The 15218-nt window shown below is 38.0% G+C and overlaps 1 long non-coding RNA gene across 1 annotated transcript; it reads right to left on the bottom strand.

Annotated features, from left to right (window-relative positions):
* Window positions 1-303: 303 nt before the first annotated feature.
* LOC311292964 lies at window positions 304-1812 on the bottom strand. Its single transcript, XR_014627860.1, has 3 exons — window positions 1751-1812; window positions 647-672; window positions 304-406 (listed from the first exon to the last, which is right to left on the bottom strand). It is a non-coding gene; the product is annotated as an uncharacterized lncRNA (long non-coding RNA).
* Between the last annotated feature and the right edge of the window lie 13406 nt (window positions 1813-15218).

Here is a 15218-nt window from a genome sequence, read left to right as displayed (position 1 = left end):
CGTACTCGTTACTAATGTAACCTCGGTTCCCTGAGATAACGGGAACAAGTATTGCGTAGCTTGCCCTGTTATTATGCTACACGACTAGGCGTTTGTTGCTTCAGTCGAGTTATGGCGAGATGAGCCCTGTTTTATAGAGGGATGCTCCGCCCATTCTTGCGGGCAGCCTGTCGATTGGTTCGCACGCATACACTATATAAAAAGGCTTCAATATTCGAGGAAAAAGGAGTTTTTCCCCATCGTGTCTAGCGACGAAATTCTAGTTCCCATTATCATTAGTAACCGGCTACGTTTTACCTCACAGCAGTGTATCTGAAGATTCTTCAGGCTTTGTAGAACATCTTTTCTCCTTTTGACTACAAACTCCTTCTCCTTCTTATTCAGAGAGTGTTCGATTCTCACCTCACTGCGGAGATAGACAGACAGACAGACAGACAGACAGACAGACAGACCAGTGCTGAATTTAACATCACATACTGCTATTTCATATATTTTGTTTGTTCATAGATTTAAATGAGTCTTAAGTGCATTTTGAACATTATTTTCAGAATCATCCAGTTTGTAATAGACATTACATAATGCAGTACAGTACTTATGGGCGATATAATGAAGTGCACAGCTTTCATAGGAATCTAAGCAGAATTACCTTTCCTGGGGTTTGGATGCACTCATCTATAAAACAATAGAGTCGACATTAAAGTTAAAATCTATTGTTACGTGTTTAAAGTTGGAAAAAGGGATGATGACATAACATTTATGTGAGGCACAGTTGCTATGTGTGAAGACAGGAAAAACCACCAAGGAACGTTACAAACGTTTAAAACGTTTATTCATACAGGATGAAAGAAGTCGGGTGCACAGCAAGATCAAAAATAACTAAATACAAACTAAAGGAAAAACAGGAGTGTCGCCAACTCAATGAAATAATCAAAACGTAATTATAATATCTAATTTTAATCAGACCTCTAAACTAACTGACAAAGAAAAATGTAGAACTAAAACCGAAATCTTCAGCGGGTGCGCCGCCGTAAATAAACTACACTAACTGAAAAACGAAAGTACAATACTGGCGAACACTCCACGCCTAATTAACAATAGCAAAGCCTACCTTCCGTTGTTACTGGGCGTGCGCTTTCTCAAATCGCGTGCTAGGCATATGCTATCAATCTCACAAAAACTCAAGGGAGTGTTACTCAGGTCTCTAATGGTATTAATCTCGAAGTCATTGCAAACAGTGGTTACGTTTAAAACAAAGCATCTCTGTGAGGGCAAGTCAAATGAGATCTGACGGAGATCTGCCTCTCTTCTGGTGAATGGGGTTTTTAAACCCAGCAGCGCAGCAATCGATTGGTGGAGCAGCTGATGACGCGTACCCGTAATGAGTACACGCAGCGAATAAGCAATCTCCACCTGAAAGCAATGAATAAAGAGACAGAGCAACATAAACATACACAAAGACACGTGGAACGTAACACTATCATTCCAAAACTAATGGAGAACATCATTATAAAATCTTTTGATAAAAATGTGTTATTGGCTACTACCTCAAATGTCAATAATTAAGTCATTGTTTTTGTTTTTTAATGCAAGTTGCTAACAGTGGAAGTTATAATGTTTACTAGTTTGCATCTGGTCATTGGTTTTGGTGAAGTTTTAATTAAGAATTAATTCTGGATTCATTCATATACTGTTGTCACTTATAAATATAATAACTTTGCCCTGTTGCAAAAGGTTTAAAACATATACTCACTGTTCTTGTATAGTTTTGAAAAATCCTGAGACTTCACCAATATCAGCACAGCAGCCGTCGTCTCTCAGATCGGACAGAAGAGCCTCTTTTATAGGACTCTGAAAGTTTACATATCAACGTGGGAGGTGGAGGCGATGAACCTGAACTCCAGAGGATGAAAAAAAAAAAATTCCAGTAATTTCCTGGTACAGATAATATTTTCCTATCTAATACTTCCCCCTCCCTCGTCTGTTTGACTATTATGGCTTGAGGACACATAATGTAACGATTCGCCCAAGGCTTGCAGCCTCTCCCCCTCATTTCTAGAGAGGAAGTCAGCTACAGCCATCTCGCCCCCTATCTGTGGACCACCTTCAACTTAAACGGCTGTAAAGCTAAATACCAATGGGGGATCCGCACGCTGGTATCCTTCATAAGGTTTTATTTGTTTATTTTTTTTATTTGTTTATTTAAAAGGATCCCCATTAGCTGACGCCGAGACGACAGCTAGTCTTCCTGGGGTCCAAACAATACATACAAAACCCAATAATTACAATCACAATTACTTCCAAATATATCATATATAAATACACATAAGAGAACAAGAAAAAATAACAATACAAAAAGTACTGATTAAAATAATAATAAAATAATGAAAAACAACATAGCACATGATACAACCTCACTCAATCAATCCAGACGATATTATGATGTTGAAAACAAATACAGTCTTAGTCTTTTTTTAAAACCAGTTTTTCCCTTGATTTCACGAACCCCAACTGGAAGATTGTTCCAAAACACAATTGACCTATAAAACACGGTCCTCTTCATAGAGTCAGATTTAGGTAGGGGTAAAGAAATCTGTAGACTATTCGCACCTCTTGTGTAATGTGAATGCATATCTGAATAGTAAATTATATTATCATAAAGAAATTTAGGAGTCTGAGTGTTAATAATTCTATGAAAGTATACTAACATATTAACAGATAGTCTATGCTTGACCATCAGCCAAGCAAGACGTTCATGCATCTCTGCAACACTCGTTCTCGAAGAACAACCAAGAACCAGTCTTGCAGCCTTGTTTTGAGCCACTTGTAATTTTTTTAAATGACTACTTGATGCAGCAGACCATACAACAGAACAGTAATCCAAATGACACAAAACCAATGTACAAACAACACGACTAAACAGCTGTGAATTTAGAAACTGTGCACATTTACGCATTACTGCAACAGCTCTACCCATTTTAGCAACAACTTTGTTAATATGATCAGACCATGACAATGTGGAATCAAGCCAAAGTCCAAGAAGCTTCACCTTTTTTACTTGCTGTACATTTTGACCATTTACTTGTATATTAATTTTAGGATTATCAGATAATCTATACTTAGAACCAAATATTATACTCATAGTTTTTGAAATATTTAGAACAAGTTTATTTGTTTTGATCCAGTTATACAATTTGCTAATCTCACAAGACAGAACCTGATTAAGCTCTGAACATGTAGGGGCTGCATAATAAAGAGTAGTATCATCAGCAAACATAGTCAATGTAGCCTTACTGAGTATATACGGCATATCATTTGTAAAAATTGAAAATAACAAAGGTCCGAGGCAACTTCCTTGAGGAACACCACAATCCAGGGACTTGCTACAAGATAATGCACCATTAAAATAAACTCTTTGCGACCTCTCCGACAAATAGCTCTTAAACCACTTGATTGCTGAGGAAGTAAACCATAACTAATAAGTTTGGAAATCAAAATTTCATGGTCGATCACATCGAAGGCAGCACTGAAGTCTAATAGTAGTGTACCCACCAGCAATGAGTTATCGATTGATGTCAACCAGCTATCCGACATTTGTGTCATTGCAGTGCAGGTGGAATGACCAGACCTATAAGCATGCTGAAACATCGTAGTCAAATCATTGTTAGAAAAGTAATCTTGCACTTGCTCAAATACAATCTTTTCCAATAATTTACTTAGAATAGGCAAAATGCTAATAGGCCTACTATTTGGACCACAGAAAGCTGATTTTGTGTCTTTGGGTAAAGGAATTATCTTACCCTCCTTCCAAAGTTTTGGACACACACCACTAATCAGACATCTGTTAAAAATGTGACAGATTGGTTTAGAAATATGTCCAGCTGATAACTTCAACAGCCGACTATCCAAGTTGTCTGTACCAGCAGACCCACCAACAGTCAAAGATCTCAGCAACATTTCCACCTGCACAACATTAACCTGATGAAATTCAAAACTACACAGTTTATCTTTCATAATACACCTTTCAATTAGCTCGTTTGAGTTGGAATCAACAGTGTATTTCATTGTCTCTCTAAAGTTAGAAACCTTGTTAACAAAATAATCATTAAAATAATTTGCAATCTGTATTGGCTTAGTCAAATAAACTCCATTCAATTCAACAAAAGAAGTACAAGTAGATTTTTTCCCCATGATTTCATTGAGTACATTCCACATTCTCTTACTATCTGTACCACTATCGTCAATTCTCTTCTGAAAATATTTTTTCTTTTTAACTCTGTTCACCTTGGTCACCTGATTCCTTAAAATACAATAAAATTTTCTGTCCTCAAGAGAGTCAGAAAGAACCGCAACCTTTTTAGCCTCTTCCCTTTGAGCCATTAAGCTCCTTAACTCAGTATCAACCCAAGGAGCACTTTTGGCTTTAACTGTAAATTTCTTTAATGGGGCATGATTGTTAACAACTCTCATAAAACAATCCATAAATAAATTAAGGGATGCATCCACATCATCAATGTCACTTATCAAATTCCATGTAATATTATCCAATTCATTTAGAAAACTCTCCTCATTAAATACCCTATAAGATCTTTTCATAATGATTTTAGGACAGGCTCTAGGTAGCTTAGTTCTCCTGGAGACAGCAATACAGTTGTGATCACTAAAGCCAACTGTTACAGAAACGGGTGTTGAGCACATATCAGGATTATTAGTGTAAATATGATCAATACATTTTGATGTTAAAGATCCTGTATTGTTACTAGAAATTCTTGTTGGTTGATCCATTAATTGAGATAAACCACATGTGTCTGTCATAGTTTTAAGCTTATTCTTCAGAGGACAAATATCAGACAGCCAATCAATATTTAGATCACCCAGCCAGTATAGCTCTCTGTTTTCCTCAGTCACCTTGTCTAGCATATTACATAACCCATTTACATACTCTATCCTGGCACTAGGTGGCCTATAACAGCAGCCAAGAATAATCGGTTTTAAATGTGGAAGTTGTACCTGTAACCATAACACTTCAACATCATCAACCATTAAGTCATATCTCAGTTTAACAGGGAAATGATCCCGTATATAAATGGCCACTCCACCTCCAAACCTATTTCGATAATTTCTATAAATTGAAAACCCCCCTATATCAACATCTGAATTGTCTATGAAGTGATCCAGATGAGTTTCAGAAATCATAAGTATGTCTATTTTGTTTAATTGCAAAAATAAAGACAGATCTTGAATTTTGTTCCTTAGACTACATATATTAATATGTGCAAGGATTAAACCTTTAGGTAGTTTATTTATACTGGTCATTTTAGTTGAAGGTAAATAAGTCCTATAGTTGAATATCTTGTACCCTAAGTTATTGTATCATCATCAAGTAGGCAACATACATATAAGTCCTGCACACAGACACACATGCATGTACACAAACATATATAAAACTGATCTTTGAAGCTCATTAAGCCAATCACTGACTTTGTCCAGCCCTTGGGGTGATGATCAGTTTATCATACTTCAAACTCGCTTTATCACCTCTCTCTCTGGCAGCTTTCACCTTCGGCCACAACTCTTTCCTCCTCAGTTGCACAGCTTCAGAGAAATCTTCATTAATGTAGATCCTAGTGCCCTTTAATTTCTTGGCAGAAGAAAGAATCAGCTCTCTATCTTTAATGCGAAGAAGTTTGACAACAATTTTCCTTGGCCTTCCCCTCTCCTGAAACTGACCAAGTCTCTGGGCACGCTCAATGTCCATGTTTATTCCATCTAAGCCCAAGTTTTTTGAAAACATTTCTCGCACCTTTTTCTCTGATTCACACCAATTCTCTCCTTTCTCATCAGCAATGCCATCGATTAAAATATTTGTTCTCCTGCTCTGGTTTTCAATGTAGTCAAGCTTGTTAAACATTGCATCCAATTCCTGCTTGGAAGTAGTGATATTTGTCTCAAATGCCCTTATCTTTGCCTCAATCTCAGTGCATCCCATCTTCTCCTCTTCAAACTTTGTTTGGGTAAATTCCAAGCTGGTCTTCAGCTCCTGTACATCTCTGATAACACCATCCAATCTTTTGTTAGTTCCATCCATAATCAGCTGAATGAAACATTTGAAGTTATCTTGCTGCTGCAATAACATATCTTTATAGATCCCTCTCTGCTTCTCCATCAACTGGGAGAGTACACTCATTGTGACAACTGCATCCTCCTCACAAGGAGATGTTGTAACATTTTTAGGAGGCATAATGTGTCTTACCAGGATGTACCAGAAGTTGATGAAAGTTGCAAATGTTGATGGTGACAGATCTGTTTGTCAAGGTCCTAGTAGGCCCAAAAGCCCATCAACTTGGGCTACAGCACAAGCTCAGCGGATAGTGGAAATATTGTCCCCAATATTGAGACGCAATTTAAATAAAATGCAACTTGAGTCAATTAACCACTAAATTTGAGAATACCAGAAAGGATTCAGTAGATTTTTGTTAGATTCTAAGAGGCCAGGTTCTCAGAGAAAACTGCTGGCAGCCATTAAGGTGAAGCCACTGAGGCGCCCATGATCCGAACAGAGATTGAATTCCAATCCCAGGAGGTAATAACAGAGGAAAAGAACGACCCTTGTTCAAAGGTGTTGTATCTGGCTTCTCTGTTTTAAGTTAAAGTTTAAATCAAAGTTAGGAGAGTGCCACCGCACAGGGCAGCCTTTACTTTGGTATTGGCCTGTTGGCACAGCTCCATCCACTGGACCAGATCTGCTGCTTCCTTGCTTTTAGTGAGATCAGTAAGCGGGCTGGTGAGCTTCGAATAATTAGGAATAAACCTCATATAGTATCCTGCCAGCCCCAGGAACTGTCTCACCTACTTTTTCGTCTTGGCACTTGAGCAGGCTGCAGTCGCAGCTGTCTTATCAATTTGGGGACGCACCTGCCCATGTCCCAAGTGGAAACACAGATATTGTACCTCCACATGCCCAATTGCACACTTCTGCAGGTTCGTCATGAGTCCAGCCACCCTCAGCGAACTCAGGACAGTGCACACATGTTCCAGATGCCGTTGCCAATCATTACTGTAGTAGATAATGGTGTCGTTGAGGTAGGCAGTGTCATTCGCGGAAGGGGGCTGGAGGATTTTGTCTATGAGACGCTGAAAAGTGGCGGAAGCCCAGAACAACCTAAAACGAAAGAGTAATAAATTGGAATAATCCGAACGGCGTTGTAAAGGTTGTTTTTTCTTTTGATAATGCAGATAAGTATATCTGACAATAATTTAAGCATGGATACAGGTTTGATAGATATATGGCGACAGTTGAATCCTAGAGTGAGAGACTACACGTTTTACTCACACCTGCACAATTCATATTCTAGGCTTGACTATTTTTTTTATTCCAAAACAATTTGTGCATGCAGTTTAGTCTTGCCGAAAGAAGTCACTAGGCTAGAGCAAATACACAATATAGTTTCAAAATCTGAAAGCGTTGGTTAATGCAAGGTCCAAATTGAAAATGGATCACACTGGTCATATTCAACAGCTATTGTCATGGTTTAGAAGGAGAGAACCCAATCGCAGACCATTTGCAGACATTACAAGGGTTTATTACTACACAAAAACAGAAAACAAAACCCACGAGGGGGTAAAACAAGACAGGATGAACTATTAAGACAGAAAACACTAGACTAACACTCAGACGATAAACTTAGACAATAAAGACAGGATCAAATACTTCTAACAAGACAAGGCTTTCTTCAGGTAACTCACGGAGGGTATCAGACAAGGATAGACAATGTACCGACACAGGACAGCAAACACAAGGGGATTAAATAGGGAGCAAACTAATCAGGAACAGGTGACACAGGTAAAGCAATAATCTAATGATGACGAGATGAGATAACAAGGGGGCGGGGTTACATGACGAGACAACGCAAGCACACAGCCAAACAAATGGCCATGTGCTTACACACAAAACATGGTTCTGTCATGATCCTGCCTCAAAACAAGAAAGATCTAGGACATGAAGGCAGAATCATGACAGCTATTGCTTTTCACCAAACAAAAATATCCAGTCGATTGCTTGCTTCCCAGCTAAAGAATCAAAATAATGATTGTTCAATTAATATGATTTGGAATGCAGGTGGTGACATCTCAAGTGACCCTTTGATTATAAATAGTATTTTCAGAGATTTTTATAAAACTCTTTATAGCTCAGAAGCATTGGATTTAAATATTACTGCCTATTTGAATGATATTTCATTACCTTGTATTATTCGTTCTATCTTAAATGCACCATTTACAATGGAGGAGATTTGGGCAGCAATTCAGACCATGCTGAACTGGAAGTGTCCAGGCCCAGATGGTTTTCCATTGGAAAGATTCTGGTCGAAAATCCATCCAGTTCTAATGCCGGCTATTAATAACATTTGGAAAGACAATATCCTAGACATGCTTCTATTAGTTTGCTTTTAAAAAAAGATAAAAATTCGTCTTATAGATCCATTAACCATCTCAATGCAGACTATGAAATAGTCACAAAAGTACTGGCCTGCAGACTTGAAACGGTCCTTTCCAAAGTTATGAATTCTGATCATTCAGGTTTTATGAAATCTCTGTTGTGGTGCGAATTTTGTACGTCGTGCTCTCAATGCTATACATTACTTCAATATAAAAAAAAAAAACAGCGATGATTTTATCTTTGGATGCCAAAAAGGCTTTTGACAGTGTAGAATGGTCTTTTTTGTTTTCAATGTTAGAAAAATTCGGGGTTACACTTTATTTCGATAGTCCACTTTAGACATTCTACTAACTATAAGTAACTTTTCAACTACATGTCAACTAACTGTCATTAGAGTATTAGTAGAGTGTAGTAGACTGTCAGTAGACTGTTAGGTTAGGGTTAGGTGTTAGGGTTCGGGTTAGGAGAATAAGTTGACTTGTAGTTGCCAAGTTACTTATAGTCAAAGCAGACAGTCTACTAATAATCTAATAACAGTTAGTTGACATGTAGCTGCAAAGTTACTAGAATGTCTAAAGTGGACTATCGAAATAAAGTGTTACCAAATTCGAGTTAGTTTTCAGCTTTATTAGTGTGATTAAACATCTTTATGCAGATCCAGTACCCAACTTCAATATAAATGGCCTGATGTCTGAGTGTTTTCCAATATGTAGAGGTTGTAGACAGGGGTCTCCTCTATCACCGTTATTGTATACTGTATTTATTGAAAAAAAATGTATCTCTTTGTTCCCAGATGATGTTCTCTTGTACTTGGAGAACCCACAGACGTCTATCCAAAAATCTTTCTCTATGCCTTTTAATATTTGTAATCTGTCTATACAATCTCCCTTTCAGGTTTCAGAAAGAGGTCTTAAATATTTGGCTATTATTATCACTCACGATTTGAATAACTTATTTGACACCAATTATTCTCCTCTAATTATTTTTTTTTTAAACAATCCTGAAAAGTGGACCTCTTTGCCAACTTCCCTTCTTGGAAGAGTTAATGTTATAAAAATAAATATTCTCCTTAGATTAAATTATCTGTTTCAGAATTGTCCATGTTATTTAAGTCCAGCCTTTTCTAAAACGTTTAATTTCTAAGATAAGCTTTCCTGTAGCTCAAACAGTAGAGCGCTGGCGCTTGCAACACCAAGGTCATGGGTTTGATTCCCAGGGAAAGCAAGAACTGATAAGAATGTAAATGTGTACCTTGAAATGCAATGTAAGTCACTTTGGATAAAAGCGTCTGCCAAATGCATAAATGTAAATGTAATTCCCAGTTTAAACTGGCAGCGCTATTTCAATTGAAATGAATTGATCTGAATTATCCAAAGAAGAAAAAAAAAATGTTCAGTGATAAAAGTTTTTCTGTCAGTGTTGTTCATCTGTAATTGCATCCTGACACAGAAACAAACATGCAATTTAGGGTCCATGAATTCTCTGCGTTGTGTATTTTTCATTTTCTCTTGTGATAGTTCGTTCAGCAGTGGGTCTGGTTGTCTTCTTGAGGTTGGGGCTTCATACGCAGATGAGACGGTCGTTGCATATGGATCTCGAAAAAGCCATCAAGTTTTATCTGCACACTGTAAGACAGAAAACAGAAAAACAGAGAGCAGTATTTCTTCAAAACACTACGGTTGTAGCAGTTTAAACACTATGGTTCTATCGGTTTCAGAGTCCATTGTTGTCGTTTCATTCTTTCCCTATTTCTTAATTTATTTGACACCTATGGACCAGTGAGGTAAGGATGGACTAAATCGGGAAAGGCCTATGAGGTAGTGTCTTCACCCTGGGTTCACCCCCGAAGCCTGTTGCGTTCAGTTCTTCCCAGGGCACCTCACTTGTCCGTGTCCTATTCTGTCCCTGTGTTGTGTACACACTGTACAGTGTGTGAGAAAATTGGCACATTTCCATTCTCCAGTGAAACATCAGTCCTAGTAGGCATCATAACAGAGGATGGTGTCTGATTGTAATGTTTCTGAGGTATAACATTTAAGCCTGTGAGTCTTACTTAATGTCCCCCAAACAAAGGCTGAGACAGTCACTTTCCTTTTGTTCTATTAAACAAAAATAAGTCTTTCATCTTTGTTGTGAGTTACTGGGGAAATTAAGCACTCACAGCCTAAATGGTTAACACTGTATCAAGTTGCCCCACGAGTTTAACGAGGAGGGGAGGGGCTGCTTCAGAATATCAAGCAGGCTAAGCAGAAGCTGATTAACCTTGTTAACTTCTTTAAAGTTCTTTTTGTTTTTCCTACATTCTTTTCCAAAATGTCCGTGCTTGCCACAGTAAGAACAACTGGCTTCTCTAGGACATTTGCGTTTCTGTTTCTCTGAATTGACCTTAAAGGATGCTGCTGCAATTTTTACTCTTGCCTTGACATCAGAGTCTCTTTCCCAAGTAGCTAACTTGTCCAAGTTGTTTTGCAGGGTTTTACTGGACCATGTGATGTTTAAGTAAGGCAACGCCTTTCTGTGTTCTGGCAAAAGACAATGAAACCATGTGTGAACCAAAGGGCCATTATCACCTAATACCTTTTCTGGAGTGTCTGCAATTCCACTGTACACTGCAGCTGACTGACAGAACCTCTCAGTATATTCACTCACAGTTTCTTCTTTCTCTTGTACACAGCTAGTAACTCTCGACCAATCGATTTTGGGTCCTAAGATATTCTTTAGGATTTTCAAAACACCTTCTCTCAAATCGCCTTTACTGACATGTTGCAGTTCGGAAGTAACAGCAGACTCAAAATTGTTGAATTCAGATTCAGTTAGAATTTGTGACATCGATCAGCTGTGTAACTTCCGGCAACGACATGTCGTAAAGATGCATTTTACTGAACAATGCTCTCCTAAACTCAGAAAAATTTCTTTGCACTAATGGCAAACTTTCAGCAATTCTCTCAATATCTTTAGGACCTAAAGATGTTTTGACTGCTTGTGGCTGCAATATGGGGGTTGCAAATGGAACTGTATCAACACCTTTTCCCTGAGGCTTTTGTCTAGCTACGCACACTTCAACTGCATTTACATCTGCATTGACATTGGTCACTACGTTCTACGTTCATTGACGTTCGGTCACTACGACGTACGTCTCCGCTCCCTCCCTCAGGGAACGAGGGTTACCATATGTAACCGAGACGTTGTTGTGCAATGGATAAGCTAAATTCTCTGTGACAACAGATAATGCCTTTCACATTTTTCTTCCTTATACATGCACCCAACACTTTCTTGCAATCTTCAATTGACCATAGTTTGTCTGCATCAATGCCAAATTTCTTTGTTAAATTCAATCTGACTTTCTCAGTCACGATGGAGTCCATGTGCTCTGATAACAAAGACTTGAATTCATTATCTGTCCATAGAGGTGTAATCAATTTAGTACTTTTCCTAAACATTTTGTGAATTTCTATGTTACCACACAAACAAACACTAAACTTCTCTCTACTGTCTTACAAACAGAGGGTACAATCTTGTTAACACAGCTTGACTATTGTTAACTTTCCAAATTACCACACTTCACTTCCCTGCCGACAAGAACAGAGGATCAACAGAAATAACTAGCACGTAAAGCTAATTCTTCTCTGCCTAAAGCAAAGGATACCAACTATTAGCACTTGATGCTAACTTCTCTAGCAAGAGCATACACACAATATTAACATGTAACTGTTAATCTTCCCTGCCAACAACAGAGGATAAATTTCATCTCTAAAAGAAAAACTTTTTTAGAGGCTTATCTTTAGTTAACCAAACTCTACAGCTGTTTGTTAACTTCTTCTCTGAACGGTGGAGAGGAAAAAACACATTTGTACTGGTCTGCATTGGTTCTTTGAATGGAGTGAAACTCACCGAATCGTTGGTTGTACAGAAAAATTTCGTCTGGAACTTAGTCAGCTTTGTTGAGATCTTTGAGCTTGAAGTTTCAAGATTCAGTCTGGAACTTAGTCAGCTTTGTTGAGATCTTTGAGCTTGAAGTTTCAAGATTCAGTCTGGAACTTAGTCAGCTTTGTTGAGATCTTTGAGCTTGAAGTTTCAAGATTCAGTCTGGAACTCAGTCAGGCATTGAGATCTTTTTGGAGCTTGAAGTTTTCAATCTGGAGGAAGCTGGAAAGATTCAGTCTGGCAATCTTTGTCAGATCTTTTGCTGAGCTTAAAATTCTTTGAGTTTCCTTCTTCTCCATCCGGCTCACGGCACCATCTGTTGTAAACTTTTTCAGCAAAACCAGGAGACGTTTGGGATCACGTTCAAGAAGTTATTCTTTATTGAGGACGTTTCTGCAGTTCTTCCAAACAGTCGTCTCCGTGATCTGACTCATTTAACTTACAAAGGAAAAACAGGTCGGGCAGGAATATCTTGCTGTAAACTCAATAATCACTTTCTCAGTTTATATACTATCTAAATTAAAACCTCAAATGCTAAAATCAGTATTCTTCACCGTGATGTTATGTAAGGAAGCATATCTGAAATAGATTCTTAAATTTGTAACCCTTCACCATGAAAAACAGAGCGTTGCTATGGAAGCAGAACGGACTATTTTCTTTAGCGGAAGCCATACAATCGTTTTTAAATCAATAAACTCCTTTTTGAATCAATATTTTGTGTCAAATTATTTATTTATTTTGTGGGTAGCCATGTAATAAGCGGGATAATGTAGAGCGAGGCGGTTGTTATAGCGAATAACAACCCCTTCAGGATTCAAGCTCCGCTTCGCGTCAGGGTCCCGATCAGCCTGTCGGGGTTGTTATTCGCTATAACAATCGCCTCGCTCTACATTATCCCTTACTTAATTCTGTATTCTTCTGAAATCATTATGACAAGATTACAGTTTTTCTGAATTGCTAAAACACTAAATCACATCTCAATAGCCTAACCCAATTCAAAACACTAAACACAGGCAGGCAAAAGTTAAACAACTACAACACAGTTGTCATTGTTTACACACAATGACTCAAAATTGTTCACACTTATTTCAAATGATGTGACCAAACCAACTGTACATAATACAAGTCTGACTCAAAACAATACCAAAACTGACTCAAAATGTTGCACTGAACGTTGATACCAATAATGGATGGAAACAATATAAGAGGGAGAGGAGGAAGAGTATGTGTATAAGAGGCGGTGAACAAGGAGGATGAGGATGAGGAAGAGCAAGGTGAATGTTGTCAAAGCTGGATCTGCTTTAGGGTTCTCTAATGTTGTGTTTGAGATCCACCTAGGTGAAGGGAATCCGCACCTGACCTCTGCAGAAGCATCCAATTGCACCAAGTCTGGCCTGACAGACAGAAGGGCTCAGCCAATGCCAGGTAAGGGACCCGCCCCCTTACCAAGTGTATAAAACACCTGCACACGCTCTCTTTCCTCAGTTGATATTCGCTTCTTGCAACCTCTTTGCTTTGCAGCTCAACTGTTTTTGCTGACTTCACCACAGTCAACAGGAGGAAATATCTATATCGATCAGCCTTCGCCTGGCGTGATTTTGCCTTTGCCTGCAGAGATGATGTGGACAAAGTCCTCCGGCCGGACCGACATGAAGTCATGATGCTGAAGCAGAATAAATCTCTCAATGACCTTGATTTTGCAGTTGCACAACTCTTCTGAGTGTACAGTAACATGCTTTTCATTTCGAGTTTTTTACTGTTACCTTTTTGGCTTTTGCAGTTGGGTCACTGTATTTACACAGCAAGTGCTGAATATACAGACATTTAATACTATACAGTATTTAATACAATACTATACTTGCAGTGCATTTACAATGTACTGTAAGTTGTCATTACTATACTTTTTTACGTAATTGCATTTTTTTTTAAACTTTGTTACAATATACCTTTTTCTGTAACTGCATGCTTTGGATTCTGTGTTCTCCATTTTTTGATGTAGAGTCTAATGAATGATCTGTAGTGTTTATAATTTTGACTCGCCGTGTGTATGATCTGAAAGCATTGTTTGATTTTGCGCACAGATAAAATGGTTTTGAGGCAATTGTTTGATTTTCCCAGAAGAGTCAGAGGTTCTGTGAATGGGGTTTGAAAATTTGGTTTTGTGTTTTAAGGTTTTGAGAAAGTGAGTGACGGTTTCAAGGAATGTGTTTTAGAAAAACTGTATTAGTCAAGTAAAGGCATCATGGCAATTACATAATCAATTCAAAGATAATCAATTCAATAACATCAAATGCTCATAGATAAAAAGTAAAAGATGTATACCTGACCTGAAAAGATACATAATGATGAGCGTCTGAGGACATTCAAATATACTCAGACCCCCAATGTGGGGAATGAACTTGAACAATGAATGTGAATTTGCATTGACTAGAGTTATAGACACAGGGAGTTCACACCTTGTCGAGGAACATGAGGTAGTTTGGATGAAGGACCCTGGGAAAAAGTGCAAACCCATTAAACAAAGTATCTCTAAACCCTTATTACCATTTGGTTTACTTCTGTGGAGATGAGACCATTGTACCAGTCGCACTGAGACATTTTAAATGATACCAAACATGACTGTTTATTCACTTTACTTTTACATGTTTATTCTATTGACATTGAGCATTATAATTTTTGGTAACACTTTATTTTACAGTGTCCTTGTTAAATATGTTACATGTACTTACCATAGTAATAACAGTAAATTATGCATAATTACATGCAACTAACCCTCAACCAAATGTATGTCTGACTGATTTGAGTTAAATATGTATGATTATGGTTATTCATGTGCTACTTTCACAACAACAGCTATTCT

This window comes from Rutilus rutilus (genome assembly GCF_951802725.1).
Source record: "Rutilus rutilus genome assembly, chromosome: 7".
NCBI classification, from domain to species: domain Eukaryota; kingdom Metazoa; phylum Chordata; class Actinopteri; order Cypriniformes; family Leuciscidae; genus Rutilus; species Rutilus rutilus.
This window is presented reverse-complemented; position numbering and strand designations above follow the sequence as displayed.